Genomic DNA, 16,765 nt, shown 5'->3' with positions numbered 1-16,765 from the left:
TTTTCCAGCACAATACGTTTATCTCCATTCTGCCAAAACCGTGTTATTCAGATTTTAAACAAATACATACTATGTTGGAAAGTCAGAGGTATATAGCGTGATTATATACCTCTGAATGACTTTGATTATCCAGTCACAATCCAGTATTTACTGGAGCCATGGTAGAATGCATGGTATTCAGTGCATGGAGGTATATTGCACAAACAGCTATGCTTTCGGGGTATATTGCACGATGTTCGGTGAGGGTAGAGTATAATGTATGCTATTCAGTGAGCGTAGAGCATAGTGTATGCTATTTAGTTCTGTGTGTTTATTGCACGATACTCAGTGCGCGTAGGGGAAATTGCGTAAATTTGTACTGTGTAGGACGTAATAACCATACCCAGGCAACACAAATACGCACAAATACTTACATATTAACATACCGACACGACCCCAGTACTGTTCGCTCTGTTTATACTATTCTCTCGCACCTCCACCTACAGCGTGTCATGTCCATGTAGCATAACTTTTTATGATGGTAAGTGTTGCTGCCTGTGGCGCTGCTGCTACGTTGTTGTTCCGTCTTCCACGACTACGCTAGGCGCCGTACACTCACACACATTTAGACATTCCTGTAGACACATCACAGGTATATTCATGGTCCATTATCGAATTGATTAAGGGAGCATTGCGTTTGTGTACATCTACGCCAAGTCAGAAAGTAGAGTAAATGCTATTCTGCACGGATTTGAAGTGTGTATATTTTGTCATAGTACTGCAAAGCAAAGATATTTTAGCATTTACTTTGTGTTGGTTGGGGAAGAGGTATTTATTTATGCACGACACGGTAATGGGTCTTCCTTAGGCACAATTTGATCTCTCCACAAATGTTAGGGATGTTTGTTTGTTTGGTCTGTTTTTTCCCCAATTCAATTCAGTCATGAAATTATGAATAAAAACATTGTAGCAGCAGCTGTTACCGTTGTCCTGATGTACATTCCAACTTGTTGACACATGTGTCAGTCCGGGCGTCGCTACTTCATCAACACGACATACAGTAAAGTAACGGAGATGTTGCCCTACCTCACTGTTACATAATCAGGGGCGGTGGGATAGCCTATGGTTAAAGTGCCCACTCGTCACGCAGAAGACCCGGACTCGATTCCCCACATGGGTACAATGTGTGAAGCCCATTTCTGGTGTCCCCCGCCGTGATATTGCTAGAATATTGTTGAAAGCAGCTTAAAACCATACTGACTCGAACCCAGGGAATTAGGCGTGACGAGCTAGCCCATGAGCCATCATGGAACTTGTTTATTTAATGTTTGGGATAATGTGGCTGATAATGTGACTGACAATGCAAACATAGCGAAGAAAGAATTAGACAGTCCTTTCCAGAATTAATACAAATGGTAAATAAACCAACCAACACTAAGTAAATGCTAAAATATCTTTGCTTTGCAGTACTATGACAAAACATACATATATATCGGATTAAAATCGACTTGACGTGCTCTGCAAGTAGTCATTTTGAACAACTGCAGTAGGGTAGCCAAGTGGTTAAACGGTTCGCTCGTTACACTGAAGACGAGGGTTCGATTCCCACATGGGTGCAATGTGTGAAGCCCATTTCTGGTGGCTCCAGCAGTGATATTGCTGGAATATTGCTGGGATATTGCTGAGATATTGCTAAACGCGACGTAACCCTAACTCACTCACTCACTTTAGAACTGCAGGACTTGTCATATCGGGAGACTACAAAATGGTTTCAGAAACCATTCTGTAAAATGAACCCAGGCAAGGCATATATATATATATATATATTTTTTTTCAAAACTGCTCTTGAAACATATCTCTCCGCACATAAGCAAAAAATATCGATCATATTATACCTATGATATCCTCATACTGACAAAACTCCTGACCCTACTTGGTGTTCATACAAATGCCATATCAAATTTATGCAATATTGTGGTCACATCTGGTAGCTATGTCAGTGGTCTAGTATTCAAAGAGCCCTCGTCCAATACAATCCTAACTGCACAGATCATCGAGGCATCCATATCACGCACATGTATACTCGGGAATATTTGTTGAAATGCATTCCATTAGCCAATTATTGTAGAAAGGTTCATCTAGTGTCCTAGGTCGTGGTGGAACACGAGTAAAGACTGACTGAGAGCGTTGATGAGTTTAGCAAGCTGCTTTTTCGGGCACTTATCTGACGGCTCCGTGCACTGTTCTTCTCAACTCCTTCCAGCTATGCTTACACGTGTTTCCCGAATAAATGTTTTTTTCCGCGGTGTTGTGGAGTCTCGTGTTCAGCTACAACCTTGCACCGTCTCTAAGATTCCAAGGTCTGAGGAAGTGTAAACAGAACAGGGCCCGGCTTCACGAAATGATCTTAGTACAAGACAGTTTTGACTCCCGTATGTTTATGACAGTCATAGTCCTTAAAAACGCTTTGCGAAACGAAGTCAGAATCCCTATTCGAAATTTCCGTAGAGCACGACTGCCTGCTTTTCGATACGTTAAGAGACGTACAATAAAACACGTTTCGTGAAATGGACCCCATAGTCATGTCCTACATTCGAGCGCACGCCAAAGACGTAAAGTACCTGAGAGCCCTATGTGAAATGGGGTCCGTAGCCGTATTCACGATACCGTCTTTGCGAAAGGACCGTCGTAAATACTTACGATTTATTCGGTGTCGTTAAGAATGCTTTGTGAATCCGAGTACTGTTCGTCTTGAGGTAACTCTGGTTGTGACAGACACATTATTGTTCAGTGGTATTGCACGTATGGCACTCGTAATTAACTCCCTGTCACATCTGGCGTAGTTTGGAGTACATTGCTTTACGCATTATTGATAATGTGTGTTTTTGGTTTGTGGGAAAGACGATGTTTTGTCTATCGAGAGAGAACGCTGCACGTCCACCGCTAATTGTGCCAACACCATTTCTATAAGAAAAGATTGTTGGTTTGTGTTAGTAGTTGGTTGGGCGTTGAACGTGGGGTGTAAGCGGTATGCGCTGGGGTAGATCGAAGCCTTGGCTTGTGGGGCGTCAAGTCTGGGTGTAGAACAATGTTGGATGTGTTTGGGTTGAGAGTTTAGGCTGTTGGGAAGGGGAGGAGGTAGCTTTTGGAAGGTTGAATGTGGGGTGTAGCGGTTTGAATGTTGGGTGTGGTGAGTTATGGGTTTAGGGGAAGGATTGGGTTTTTATAGAGTTGGGTTTAGGATAAGGGGCGTTCGACCTTGAATGATGGGTGTGGTTGGTTCGGGAGAAGGGGGAGGGGGTGGAGAATGAGTGTCGTATTTAGGTTATGTGTCGATCGGCGTTGGATGTTGGATGTTATGGGTTTAGGGAAGGGGTAAGTTCTAGAGAGTTAAATGTGTGATGTAGGACTATTGGCGTTGGATGTGGAGGGCTGTGGGGTTAGAGGAGGGGTAAATTTTGGAGGGGTAAATGTGGGATGCAGGCTATCGGCATTGAATGTTGGGCGAGGTGGGTTATAATGTTGGGGAGTAATTTATAGCAGTGGGTCAAGGGCGATGAAGTGGGGTGTAGATGTCAGGAAATTCGCGTCGAATATTCAGTGCGGTGAGGTTATGTACTTAAAATGTAGGGTAGTGGATATTGGGGTATATTTGGGGTATTGAGAATGGGATGCAAGACGATGAGCGTTCTATAATCGTTTTGATTGGACCATGGGTTGTTTTATGTGTTTCTGTGAGTACAAATGTGTTGGTGTGCGACCGTATGTTGATGGTGTATAGTTGACTCAGAATCCACTAAGATCGATTACCTAGGTTTCAGTCTGACATTTTCGAAATGCGAAATGATTGCGTGCACATTACCCATCCTTCTGTTCCGCTAAACATTGTCCAGTTGTGTTGGCTATTATCGTGAATCGATCCCCGTGACTCGCCTACTGTCGATGTCGAAATACTGCCGACGTTAGCTTAAAACCAATTTTTATCACTCGCAGTGTTAGACCACGATATCTGTGTAGGAATGTCTACCTCGTTTAGTCTTGTGTAACACTTTCACGTAATCGAACAAGCGACCACCTATTAACGTGACGGACGGACATTGTCGTCTCTAAATGGCGTAATTAAATATTACTCAACACATGACAGTCGTTAACCAACTCAAAGACCACAAGCCCTAAACTGTGTCGAATAAATCTAATTAAGACAACTTTGATTTCTGGTGTTTCAACAGATTATTTGTGTTAGTTCTAGATTGTTCCTGTATGACAACAGTCAGGTGACAACCATTACCATGGTAACGAAAGCTCCACTAAAGCTCTGATTGCAAGAGACCTGTCGCAAAGATTCCTAACATGGCTAACTAAATGCGTCGTCTGCTTCTGCGAAGAGCGCTCGCGGAACGGGGAGCAACGACCTTGACCTCGCTCATCTATCCGCCATCGATCTCGAGTCTGCATTTGACAAGAAACATACCGTCTTGTGTCTACACTCTGACACAGTCTAAATCCACACGAGTGTTTTGGCTTTTTTACTTCCAAAGTCGGGACTTGTGTTTAGACGATCGTTATGATGTCTTAGATTGCCATTAATATCTTAGCCGAAGTATGCGATTTATAGCAAAGATCGTAGACCCAACAGCAGCTTTGTGTATATAGCATTAAAAGCCGTGGCTATACCACATAAATGAAACAAGGTATAAAAACTTGTTATGTTTTACTTGCATGCGCAAAAACGGTTTCATGTCTTTTTGTTATCGTCATTGCGACACAGAGCACTCTAGAAGGCAGACGGTACATATCTGCATTGTAACAAACTTCGTGTTTTCGTTATAAAAACAGTGCTTTCTTTCTCTATTCCCTGTTCCGGGCATGTTGCCAGCTTTAAGGGTAGATATGTTACCTCAAATGTATCTTTCCTATCAACGCTATAGTGCATTAAGCTGATGTACTCTCACGAACATTACCCAATTAAACTTGCAGATGCTATAAACAGTACACTCGATGATTTAACCGGTTAGCTCGCCCATGCATTGACAGGTGCACTCGCCCATGCATTAACCAGTACATACGCCCATGCATTAATGGGTGCACTCTCCCATGCATTAATATATGCACTCTCTATGCATTAACCAATACACTTTCCAAACCAGCAACCTGTATTCTCGCCAATTCATAAGATAACCGTTGCATATTAGTGTTGTATCTCTACCCCCGGTCATCCTCACTCTTCCAAATAATAACGACTACGAGATCTTCAAACCTTCAACGCTCTTTACTCGTCAATCACCATTCTACAACTGATTTTCTCTAACTGCTTCCTCACGTCACAACACATTCCACGCTCCTTCCAAAATGACCTCACGCACATCACCATAACAACACAAAAACAGTCTTGCTTATATAGAACACCATCACTCTCTCCAAGATCCGTTTCACTTCCGCTTCCTGTGACAACACCATGCAACTCACACACCAACACTGTCACGAGCACTCATACAAACGACACATATAACATTAGTATTTGTGTCTTAAAACAAATTGAAAAATAGTCGGTGAATTTGAATACGCTTGTTAATTTTTGTATATTCTTCCCTCCAAACATTTCTGAAAGAATGTTGTTTTCCGTCCAGGTCCAGGCACCAGAAATACATACATATTTACGACTATCGTTTCCATAAATCTTGTGGGTATTCTCACTTAATGTCGGTCACCACTCTATGTCATACGTCATGGATCGGTGTTCATAATATCAACCACTGGTTTGTCAATATTTGTGTTTCGATGACTTTCCACCTTCCGCTGTCGTAATGACAACGTCCTCGGGAAAGAACCTTCCTCGGTGACAACGGCCAACTGATGTCGCATCCATTGATAGACCTCGTTAGTGAGTCGCGGCCATCAACCAACGTTGAATATTTCATGACCTCTTAACCACTATTCCATTACCGTTATTCTACCCTGGAACTCATGCTTTCCTGTTGTCATGACAACTGGCCCTAGCTGACTTGCTTACGTTCGTGAGATGAAGTATTATGATGAATAATTTTGTGTCATAACGACTCTTAAACGTTTTTGCAACATGAATAATTTGCAACGTAAGTACAACGCAGAAAGTGCATCTGATATCTTAACCGAGTTCTGTACGCATATCAAAGTGTGTATAAAGTTACGCCGCGTTTAGCGACACTGATACAAAAGATCTATTGATCGAGTATGACAATGAGTTAGAGACTTTGTGAAATAGGTTTTGGGATTCTTAGGGTAAATTGGGCTCACTGTACATAATGCTTGTATCAAGATTCGACTAGAACAGGAATCGTGAAGTCAGGTTTTGTGCAATGCTCTTGCTATCTACCACCGGTTTCGCTTGTGAGGTACCACACAATAAATAACCCACTAATGTACCATTCCATTTTTGGTAAACCAGTTTATTTTATTCCTCACGGCTTGCTTATTTGGTTAATATCCTATCGTATCCGACTGCATGGAACGATGCTCGTGATGTTGATCACTGGATGGTCTGTCAGACCGCCGCCATTTAGCTGGAACAGCGCAGAGTGTAGCGTTACTGTTATAAACAAACACATACCTTATTCAGCTTTCACAGTGTATGCTCTTCTCTGAAGGGTACAAAGTGGAATCGGTTCCTTGATACCAGGTTCTGCGATACCACCTAAGGAGCTACTTTACATCCTGCACGCTCCAAGAACAGACCGAGGCGTGTTCTTATATCTCTAATTAGGAGGAGCTGTCATGGCGTTCTTACCCCTCTGGGACAGGCGTACCAATACTGAATCGTGCTCTCTCTCTCTCTCTCTCTCTCTCTCTCTCTCTCTCTCACACACACACACACACACACACACACACACACGTGCATGTCAGTGTAATTACCTTGAGTACGAGCTAATCCGCCATTCACCTCACCAGAGTTCACTCATTCATTCCAAGAAACCGGTCGTATCGCTACCAATCGCAAATACAGACAACATCGACTCGTCAGCCGGGTCCGGTATAATGGAAACAAGACCGTTGTGTGATTGTAGCCCTTATCCTCCGTTTGCTGTGACCTAGTCCTGGGAGATGCCCCTCCCTCGATGAGACACCCTCGACACATAACCCCTTCCCCCCACCCCAACTGACTTTACATACAGGCGCGCGCGCGTGCGCGCTTAACCAAGATCTCACACTCGCTTTTAAGTACATCTGTTTTTTTTCACTGAAGCTCAAGGTCATCCTCTGAAACGAATACAACTACTGACAGAAAGAGCAGAGCGCGCCTCCTAGATCGATTGTTGATCTTACTCCCCCAACCCACCCTCACCATCAACACCAGCCCTCCCACCTGTCTACAAGGAGGAAGATCTGACCTCCTCCCCTCCCCCAACCTCAACCTCCGTTCCGTTTACCTATATAAGTTGAACTCCTTGGGAATCTGCCATTTTTAGCGTCAGGAAGAGCTTTTGATGAGAACAGTTGTCGCGTTGACTTTCTAACATTCACATAAGATGAAAGAAAAGAAAATTGCCTATACGGGAAACGGTACCACCTTCGCGACGAAGTTGTTTGTGTTGTTCCTGTCAAGGTCGGCAGGTAGCTAAAAAACGAACGCATTAAAGATTTAGCACAAACAGCGTTTACATCTCCCTAATGTACATATGGTTATTTACAGGCATATATTAAAAAACGGGGTCTTTGACGTTGAGAACGCAACAAACGGCTTTATAAAGCGTGCGGGGTTACGACGTGCATTTCGCAGCGTCTGTTATCTTTGTTCCCCATGAAACACAAACTTTTTAACGATTCAAATGATTCAAATGGTTGCGTTTTTATTCATGTATCAATAGATCACGCATTGACATAAAAAACCCAGTTGAGCCACACTGACGTTGATTTGTTTGTGGATTGTTTAGGTCCCCCTAAATTGAATTGCTCGGGGAAAGACACGCGATTTTGCAACAACGCCGAGCATCCAACGTCTAAATCCGCCAGAGTCGGTTTTCATTCGTTGATAAATTATATGTCGTTCAATAAAGTTTTACATGCATTCTCTGTCCGGATTTTGTGAGAAAATAATTGATTTCCATCGAAAAGATTTCCTCTATCGGTGTATGGTGAACATCAATTGCCATGAATGAACACGGTGTAAAAATACATGAAGGTCTCAAGATTACCTCTTGAAATAGCGTTTGGTGTGACGTCATTGAAGGGGCTGTATATGACACGATACAGATTTTCTTGATTCTTTATAGGTTAATGCCACATTTTCGAATCTATACCTACAAATACGTATTTACGTTAAACAATTGGAGATGTTCCATATTTTGTTTTTATACGACGTTGCTGTTAATGACGTCGAAGACGGGTATGGGAGTGTAGAAGACTGAGACAGCGGGCTCTTATTTAATTACCTTCACGCAAACTGTCACAGAATCGGAATAATGTTTTAAAAATGCACCGAAATAGACAAGGCTAAATGTCAATCATTGCGGTCCTTGGATTCGGTACGAGTCTTCAATGAAACCGGTCTGCTGCCGGCTTCTGATTGATGTCGATACTGGGGAAAGGTCACTTGGAAGATATATATGACCACACTGGTTAACTGTGGACAGACCAGCTGACAGGGATGACGTGAGTGGTAGGGGGAGGGGGAGAGGAAAGGGGGAGGGGGTCCGTCTGGAAACACTGTGGTTCGCTATGAAAACAGTTCCAAAACCTAGTTCCCTGATGAATATTGTATGACATTATCTTTATTCGCCTTTAGTCAGTCTGGTTGTGAGTTTCTATGTTTATTAAGCACACGAGACCTTCAGTTCGATTCGCGTTAGGTGTTACTTGTATGGTGAAGTTTTATCACCATGGTTACGACACGTATGGCGCTGTGAAAAAGTTAAATGGGGATGTTAAATATTCTAATATTATGACGAGGGAAACAAAAACAAAGGAACTTCACACACTGTGCCACATGGCGATCGATTATAACAAATTGTATTTAATAGAATCTGTGCAAAAGAGTGATTGAAATCATGAGCATCATTTATAGCGATGGGTCATAACGACCTTCAATCAGCAAAGCCTCTACCCAACCTAGTCTAAACCACAGCACGTGAACCCAAGCAATATTCAGTTCCACCCAGGTCTTTCTGGAACGGGGGAGGTGGGATAGCCTAGTGATTAAAATGTTCGCTTGTCACGCCGGAGTTCCGGATTCGATTCCTGACACAGGTAATGTGTGTGAAGATCACTTCTGGTGTCCCCGCCGTGATATTGCTTGGATATTCCTAGAAGCGGCGTAAAACTAAACTCACCCACTCTTTCTGAACCCATCCCATAAGGATTCATTTCTTGGGAGTTATTGGATTCTTAGAAAATTGACCCAATCGTCGTCGTCATCTCCGTACAAATGACGTCTCAATTAAATGGAGGTGCCCTGTAGTCTTAATTTACAACAAACAAGGAATTGGTCTGTTTTTGTAAGATTCCTCACCGGATGCCTATTAAAGCATTCCATGTGGACTGTTGCTGAATTCTACGAACATCAAAGTGCACAAACGTGGTAAAGATGTTTCAGTGGGATGATGAAGTTACGTCTTGCACCATATGATGTAAACGATTACGTTGAGGTGTCTGGTAATCAATGATGTTGCGCCCAGGCTACTCAGAACGAAAACTGAAGCAGGTGTGTGTGCGTGCGTGCGTGCGTTTGTCTAAAGGAGGTGGCATGGTGTATGTGTGTGTGTGTGTGTGTGTGTGTGTAGCACATAATGGAGTCAGAGCGGTGGGGTAGCCTAATGGTTAAGCGTTCACTCATCACGCCAAGGGCACGGGTTGATTCCTCACATGGGTACAATGTGTAATGTCCAGTTCTGTTTTTCCCCGCCGTGATGTTGCTGGAATATCGTTAAAATATAATAAAATGCACTCGTTCACTCTTACAATCGAGTCTGCACCAGACAAACCATCATGAACATCTATCTACGCAGTTCAGATAACGATGGCATGTGTCATCCAAGTCAGCGAACCTGACCATCCGATCATGTTAGCCTCTTACCATAATTACTGTAGACCAGTTCAAACTCGGCTCCTCACAGATCCGCTACATCTAATATATATATATGGGCCTTGGCTAACAATAACCAGTCGGGCCAGCAAATGCGAAGATTATGGCCTGATAGCAGCTTAATGATGAAACCCGTCTACATTGACTCATTTTCTGGGCACGTAACTTTCAGACACAGCTAGTCCCACTAGCGAGAAAAATGTGGAAAGTATTTCACACACTGTCCCAAAGTAAATAAAAACAAAGCTCGACACAGCGACAGTCTTAATAGGAGGATTCGCCCCATCCTGTAACAGCGTCGCGCCTCGTACTCAGGCTCCGTGCAAATCACTGCGTAACGTTATGCAGACTTATGTGACGGCGCTGTAGGGGAACTTGCTTATCTTACGCAGAGATTGCTCTTCTCTGAGGGGGGTCTTGCAGAAGTTGAATCTGTTCCACGACAACACAAATTCCAACGTTCCCATCCGTGGGATTGGTTTACATCCTCTCTTCTCTCATCCTCTCTGATAATCGGCAGATGCAGGGACGCTGCTCCTACGCTTCTATAGCTGACGTGTCATTAAGTAATGTTGGTGTAGATTAAATAGATCATGGACCTGTTGGGTATCAACTGTCGGGATAAAATACAGACGCATGCACAGGCGCATACACACACGCACACGCACTTAAACACACATGAATACACACGCATATAGATACGTGTGAGACGTTCTACAAAAGAAATTAAAGGCTTCACACACGTGTGTGTGTGTGTGTGTGTGTGTGTGTGTGTGTGTGTGTGTGTGTAACGTACTTTATAAGAAACTAAAAACGTTCCATAACGACTTCAGATAAAATCATATTAATTCCGATAACCTTCATAACTAATTATTTATTTATATTACGTGGCTGTATTCTGTATTTATCGCCATTTGTATTTGTTGTTACTGAACAATATTTATGTCGATCTTCTGCAAGCACATTAATGTGTATCTAGTGACGACCCCAGTTAATTAATAGTTTGGTGAAACAATTTTTTGTTTTGAATATTTTGCACACTTCCTTACATTTTGGTTCATATCGTTTATATATTAACTCGCGAGCTACTGGAATATGGACGCGAGTTTGTAAGTAACAAAACATTTTCGGAATTCTATCCGTCAGATCATGAAGTCATTGAACAACGCTTCTCTTGTAATATTCTTCTTCGGTGTATCTGTTTCTGAAAAATTCTGAAAAAATGTTGGTTGCCTTATCCCTAAAAGAAATGGCATAATACATGGCTTAGGACGTCATCAACATTGGATGCATATGACGTAACGTTGTTATGGCAACTAGACAATTAACATGAACCCATATCTATAGTTTTAGCTGTGTGTCCGTGTCACTCCTTGTGTCAAAGGCATAGCAAAGATCTTCGCATTTTAAGAAAGATGTCACAAGACATGGTTCGTGACGTCATTAACAGTATTTAAATTTAAATGACGTAGCGTTGTTATGGGAACTAAACTTTTAAAACCAATGACTACCATATATCCATGTCACTGAATATCAAACGGATAACAATGATTTCTGCATGTAATGACATTAAAATAGCTCTGGGACATTGCAATAATAAACTACGATGGCTGTTATGAATCCAGTGATTGCAGCCCCACATCTATTGTGACTGGATTACGTTAAGTGACCGGTGCCTGTCAACACCTCTCTTTCTCCGTGTTTCTGGTGTCAGAGCGTCCGTGATTGGTATTACGTGTGTAAGCGTCTATTATGGCTCGCTCAGCAGAATCTGACGAGCTTGTTCCCATGACACACCTAGAATCAGGGGCAGTGATGACATTACAGAGTAACGTTCCTCAATGCCCGTCAATACCGATTGCAATGGATGTTGAAAGTACTGGTCCCATGATGTAATAGTACTGATTGTCTCCGATAGAAGGCGCCATGTCCCAGTCAAGGGAACCCTCGGTCAATCTTGACCAACATTTCGTACAGTTAACTGATTACTGCGGGATTTGCCGACTGACAATTCACTGATTGGATTTGCGCTGCCAAGTCTGACAACTATCAGTCATGACTACCTTGCTCTCCGAGGCGAATTGCAGCCATTATAAGCACCCAGATCTCAACGTCCATCTCGTACAGCTGAACAAGGTCTCCACAAAGCACGCAGTATCATCATGATGACTAGCAGAATGTAGACCAATTTCGTCCGATGAAATAATCATGTTTAAATCCCCCGGGCGTCATCTTCGGTGAACTGTATTCTTGCCAACGTGGGAAGGCTTAAGGGCGCTTCGACATCACAATCAGCCTGATTGGTCGCGAGAGAGAACGCATCCTAATTAAGCTATTTGGTTAGGTTTGGTAAGCATTGTCCAGGGATCCGCGATATCCATTGCTACGATGTTGCAAAGGCTACGATGTTGTTGGAGTTGCTAACTACGTTGTGATTAGCATCGTTAAAAGTCATGCTGGACTCCGTGATATGTGCGCAACGTGGACGAGAAGTCATTGACGCTCAGTTTGTCCACACACGCCACTGGTATAAGAAATATACAACACTGTTTCTTGATAATGGAAATTATTTAGTGCCACGGTGTTGACACTCTGTGTCGTTTTGGCGCTGCGTCTAATTTTGATATTTGACGTATTCTAAGATTCTCAGATTCAATGTGGAATCGGGGAATGAGTATTGTTTCACGCCGCGCGCAGGGAACACCTGAAATCGGCATAACACATTGCCCCCATGTCTTGAGTCGAACCCGGGTCGAGCGTGACAAACGAACACTTTCACCGCTAGGCTACCCTACCGTCCCAAACTTTTTAGTGACATTTATTATGCGCTGGTATCCATGCAGTCCCTGCTCAAAGCGACTGAAATACCAACAACACTACTTGCAGATACTGCTTAATCTTCAGTGGTATAAAATCCTCTCGTCTCTCCAGGAATATAACCCCAGGAATCAATACCATTCCAGCTCTTGGACAAATGTGGCACCGGCTTTGTATTGATTCGATTAAATCTAATTTTACAAAATGCGTATCTAATTATACGCTGTGTAAGCCATGAGTATAATATCAATAGTTATTGCCTTGTGGTTTAAAATTAGCTACTTCATATATATCCATACGGAGTACGCGTTTAATAGCCATTTCACGTGTTCTGGATATTACTGACCTAAAGAAGGCAACGTTGTTGACGTGAGACTTAATGACGCTGGCGTCACACTCGCTCGCTGTTGACGTCTTTGGACAATTCTGTCTTTAGATGCTGCTTCCATGCTGCATGTTTTATTACAGCGGGATAATAAAAAGAGTATCGCCGTCAAGCGCATTAAACTTTTAACAGTTAAATCGGAATTGAAACTCGTGAGAATGAGTTTTTTCGCTTTGCTTCTTTTTTAACGGTACATTCAGCAGTATTCCAACTATTTGACGCCGGTCTGTAAATAGTCGATTCCGAATGAGACAATACAGTGACTGATATCTTCAGTATCTGAGATGCGATGGTATATGTCAACCAAGTGAGCGGGCCTGATCACCAGACAGATCCCGTTAGTCGCCTCTTAACATAGGTTGCTTGTGATCAATGCTAACCCGGATCCTTTCGAGGTGAATCCAGTGTGTGTCAAGCAATAATCTTTGTATATTTGAAAATATTAACGAAGTTTCTATAAATGAAGATCTGCCTGTTCCGGTTTTGAGATTTGTTCGCTGTTCCCATATACCATGAGGACCCGGTTACAAATTGGTATTCTGAAATCGTATGAGGCAATACAACATATGGTGAATAGTCTCGCTGGTTCAGTTGTGTCCCTCGATGCTCATGACATCAGTCAGTGGATTCCATATTTTGATACTGCAGTCGTAAAGCTGGAATATTGCTGTGTTAAACGACAAAACGTGGCAGAATACTGTGCTCGTTGGTCTTGAATTCCTAATTTGTCCAAATTATTATTATTATTATTATCAGGATTACTTCGGGATTTGCTCCCACATTAAGCTGATACGCAGTCAAATACCAAAACAGGCGTAAAACAAACTCACCTACCCAATAAAGCATCAGCTGCAGCATCTTGAGAAACGACTCCTTCATATCCATGATGGATCTATCTTAAACACAAAAGACAACATTATTACAAAGGTAACATTTCCAAAGGTCTTTTGTCATTCTAAGCAGCGAAACTCGACATCTGGATGTATTTCTTTGTCTTGGCATTGTAACCTTATATTCCCTCTGAGACCTAACGTATACGTGTGTATTCACAATCGCCATATGTGATCTTTCACGTACTTCTTATTCAATTGCCATTGCACAGGATCTACATACGCTGTTAAGAGCTTGATAGTGTCAGCTGTGCACATTGTTTTAAGCCGCTTAAGACAATATTCCAGTAATAACATGGCGGGGAAAAGCATTGTGGTTGTGCCGATCGTAATGAGGACGCAGCACAGTTCTATCTAAGAACCATTCAAGATGAAAAGACGACTCGTATGAAACAATAATTGCAGATCATAAAAAGAGCGAGGGGCGGCTGTATGGAGCTTATGTTCATTCTGCGCATAGACACAGACGTCACGATTGGTCTGCACACAAATCTTGATCGACCTGAGAAGCAGGTACAGATAACAATTCAAAATACCGACCTTCTTCTTTGACAGGTTCGTTGGTGGTGGCATAGCATAGTGGTTAGATCGTTCGTCACACTGAAGACCCAGGTTCGATTCCCCACATGGGTACAATGTGTGAAGCCCATTTCAGTTGTCCCCCAGCGTGATATTGGTGGAATATTGGTAACAGCGGCGTAAAACTAAAGTCACTCACTCATCAACGGATGGTAAACGATTTTAAGTCAATGACAAAACCTGGTAATAATGGGATTTATTTGAAATGAATTCTCATTATCTTTAGTTGTGACGACATTATTTCTTGTATTGTATGTTCGGTGAAAGTAAAATAGCAGGTGTTGTTTCGCGACCACATTGTCTATATTGTAGTACAATGGAACATCTGGTTGGCAGTTATTCTGCGTAACAGTTGTCGTTCACGTCGGTGTGATAATTGTCGACGCTGCTGGTGTCGTTTCTGCAAATATGGAATGCAAGTCTACACCATTCAGGAACTGCTTCCATGCCGCTTATTATCGCGTTCTGATCAGACAGTCACAGAGGGGCGGTGGGGTAGGTTAGTGGTTAAAGTGTTCGCTCATAACGCCGAAGACCTGGGTTCGAAAACCTACATGGGTAGGGTATGTGAATCCCATTTCTGGTGTCCCCCGTGGTAATATTGCTTGAATATTACTAAAAGCTAATCGGGATTAGTGCCTATTTGAACAAATTATATTTATATTTTCGTTTGCTTGTTGTTTAAGTCCGCACTCAGCAATATTCCCGATATGTGGCAGAGGTGTGTAAATACTCTTGACTGAACCCGTCAATTCAGTGATCAACATCATGAACATCGATCTTCGCAATCGGGATATGATGACATATTTGTTGCCTTAATCACTAGTTGCTGAAGAAGGGTGTTTGTCAATGTAGGTCAGTAAACAGTCCCAGTTGGTACCTAATGATGCCTAAAGCAGCAATAGAATCATGATATTTTCCTGATTCCACTTCAAACCGCTTACCGGCAGGTCCCTGATCTAAGCTCGTGTGTGACGTTTATGATGTACTGCCAGTGAAGATCCATGTGAGAAAGTGTCTTCAGTAACCCAGGTTTGTCGCATGAGGCGACTAACGAAATGTGGTCGGGCTCCTTGACTTGGTTGACACGTGTGATGGATGCTCGTGATGTTGATCACTGGATTATCAGGACAAAATCGATTACCCTGCAACCCCCACTCCCTCACACACACACGCGCACGCACACACACACACACACACACACAAAGAAAAATCCAAAAACAAAACACGACCGTTACTACATATTATGATTACCCTGAGTAGAAATAGAGAGAGTTGTGTTCTTGTAAGGAGTCACGGTCTTGTAAAAGTGAAAGTCAGATGAACTAGGAATACTCGTGAATCTAATTCCTTTCTAGGTGACCTACATATTTATGTAAGCTGGACGTGATGCATCGGTCACACTGAAAAGCAACCACTTGTCAGACCCAACATTCTGTTGGTAACCAAGAGCCAAACTGTATGGCATAGCGTCTTGTTTCCTCTCCACCGAATTCAACAGATCCAAAAGCAGGTGTTTCTCCTGCGACAGGCGATATACTCCGCCCGTCGATGAACGATCCATTTTTTTCTGCTTAACATGTATGAAGATGAATGGCCCTACAGAGAAGAACGAATCGTTCTGCCAATCATGTGTATCACGTGATGCTGAACAACGCATGCGCTATCTTGCGTTGCTTCCAGTTCCTTTTGGTAATCTGAAAATATATAGCAGGGTTGTGTTTGTTCGTTGTAGAGGCTTGAGACGGTGATACTGTCATTGATTTCGGACTGAATTATTAGTTGTTAAGTTTATGTGATTATTGCATTTATTGTATCGAGAAAGAAACTGCCCACGCGAAAGGCATAATAGGCAATACTGGTGGTAGCCAAATGAACGGCGATGTAATTTCATTCGAGAGTTATCAGTGACACTTGGCGTTGTAAGGAACATGGGGTGGCCATTTTTTCGCTGTCAGTAACTGAGCAAAGAGAAGTAACGAGTGAACAGTTCCCTGTGCCGGCAGTTACATAAGCATGAGACTCAAATTTGGTCTCTGAAATGAACACAATAATTAATAA

General features: G+C 42.6%; 2 protein-coding genes across 3 annotated transcripts in view; one reads left to right on the top strand and one right to left on the bottom strand.

The window, feature by feature from the left end:
* LOC137291829 (potassium voltage-gated channel subfamily B member 2-like) overlaps nt 1-16,765 on the top strand; it is a 228,820-nt gene that overhangs the window by 161,360 nt on the left and 50,695 nt on the right. The gene's annotated exons all lie outside the window — the stretch shown is intronic.
* Nucleotides 2,225-16,765, bottom strand: part of LOC137291830 (transmembrane protein 53-like) — a 163,325-nt gene continuing 148,784 nt past the window's right edge. Inside the window, exon 3 of the mRNA XM_067823369.1 lies at nt 2,225-2,235. The gene's annotated coding sequence lies outside the window, so the exon portion shown is untranslated. The remainder of the gene's footprint in view (nt 2,236-16,765) is intronic.

The sequence above is a fragment of the Haliotis asinina genome, chromosome 7, assembly GCF_037392515.1.
Source record: "Haliotis asinina isolate JCU_RB_2024 chromosome 7, JCU_Hal_asi_v2, whole genome shotgun sequence".
In the NCBI taxonomy this organism is placed as follows: Eukaryota; Metazoa; Mollusca; class Gastropoda; order Lepetellida; family Haliotidae; genus Haliotis; species Haliotis asinina.
This window is presented reverse-complemented; position numbering and strand designations above follow the sequence as displayed.